At 40.8% G+C, this 1,895-nt stretch overlaps 1 non-coding gene across 1 annotated transcript; it reads right to left on the bottom strand.

Annotated features, from left to right (window-relative positions):
• Positions 1-283: 283 nt before the first annotated feature.
• LOC141609571 (small nucleolar RNA R71) lies at positions 284-390 on the bottom strand. The gene has a single exon (XR_012527494.1). It is a non-coding gene; the product is annotated as a small nucleolar RNA R71 (small nucleolar RNA).
• Positions 391-1,895: the final 1,505 nt, after the last annotated feature.

The following is a 1,895-nucleotide window of genomic DNA, read 5'->3' as shown; positions in this document are numbered from 1 at the left end:
TGCCAAATCCGCATTCATATAACTAGTTGAGAGAAGTCAATTTGGAGGAATGCCTAGTGAAGACCCTCATTCTCATATGGAGACTTTTTGTGACTATTGTGATGCGATTTCTCAAACCGGAGTTACTCAAGACCAAATCCGATGGGTATTATTTCCTTTTTCTTTGATTGGTACTGCAAAGCAATGGTTAAAGAGCTTAGACAAGGCTACTCTTGGTATTGACTCATGGAAGAAGTTAGCACTTGCTTTCTACAAGAAATTCTATCCTCCGGAGAAGACTAATATGTTGAGAGCCCAAATCACCGGGTTCAAGCAAAGAGATGAGGAATCATTGTATGAAGCATGGGAGAGATTCAAGGATATCTGTCGTTCTTGTCCATACCATGGCCTTAGCGAGTGGTTCCTTGTGCAACAATTGTGGAATGGTTTATATGAAGACTCCCGAAACATTCTCAATATGGGATCCAACGGTATGTTTACCGAAGTTGATGACAATCAAACATGGGCCAAAATTGAAGAAATGGCGGTTCATAATTCGTAATATAGTAGACCTCGAAAGGCTACTAGAGGAGGAAAGCATGAGGTAGATTCCATCACACAATTGGGTGCTCAACTAAGTGCTCACATTTACACCATCAATTTGAAGTTTGAGAAGGCCATGGCTAAACTGGAAGAGGCCTCCAAATCACCCAAACAACATGTTAATACTATGGTGGCATCATCCTCAATTCTAAGTGGAGTATGTGAGAGTTGTGGAACTTGGGGACATTACCAAAGTGAATGTAGGGGAACAAGTGAACAAGTGAATGTCAGTAAGACGCTCGTCTTGGCAGAGCTGGGAAGGAAATTTTTATACTGACTACGGATCTGAGCGTCCCCAGGATAAGACGCTCGTCTCAGCCCAAAGACGCTCGTCCCAGTGAAAATCTGTGCGTCCTGGCTACTTCAAAAATTGGGATTTCACTCTAACTATGAATACGAGCGTCTACAGAAAAATCCGCTCATCTCTAGATAAAGACGCTCGTCTCCTCCAGAAGACGCTCGTCTCAACACGGGTTTCATATTCCAATGTTGACTGAACTACAATCCGAGCGTCTCATGCCTAATCCGCTCGTCTCCTACAGCTGAGATACAAAAACACGGGATTTTAAACCCTCTTCCCCATCTCATTTCCTTCTTCCAAAACACTCACACATTCAAAACCCTCAAAACCCTCAAATCCCTCATCCACAAAACTCAAAATCCTCAACAAAATTCACCCAAATCAAATCCAAACTTCCTCAAAACACAATCAAAATACTCCTTCATCAATAAAACACCAACCAAACATCCAAATCCTCAAAAATTGAAGCGATTTTCTATGTTTCAAGGCAAAATTCGAAAAATCAATTAGGGATTCATTGAAGCTTGAGGATACTAGAAGCATTCAAGCAAAGTTTTGTTGATACAACCTTGAAAATGAGAAGAACAATGTCAAGGACAAAAGGTGGAAACAAGGCACCCCCAAAATCAAATCTTTCAAAGAGGCAACAAGCTCTTCAAGCTTTAAAGGCTATGGTGGTACAACAAGCAAGAGTGGAAATCCAAGAGGTTCTTATTCCTATGGTGGAAGCTACTACTCCTACTCCGGTTATTGAGCAATTACATGAATATCCGGAGGTAACTTTCACATCTGATTCTCTTAGGAAAGCTTTTATATCTCTTGCTAAGAAATCAGTTTTGCCCACCAAGTTTATTTGTCAAGATGCCTTAGAAAAGTTGGGTGTTTTTGAGAGGACCAAGAACCTTTTCGAGTCTATGAAGTTGGGTGCCATCTTTGAGATGCAAGAATTAACATACCCCTCCCTTAATATGGAGTTTATAATCTCATTGAAGGTAACTAATGTCTTGAACTT

Source organism: Silene latifolia, chromosome 10 (assembly GCF_048544455.1).
Source record: "Silene latifolia isolate original U9 population chromosome 10, ASM4854445v1, whole genome shotgun sequence".
Classification (NCBI taxonomy): domain Eukaryota; kingdom Viridiplantae; phylum Streptophyta; class Magnoliopsida; order Caryophyllales; family Caryophyllaceae; genus Silene; species Silene latifolia.
The sequence above is the reverse complement of the archived record's forward strand: the minus strand, read 5'-3'. Positions and strand labels throughout refer to the sequence as shown.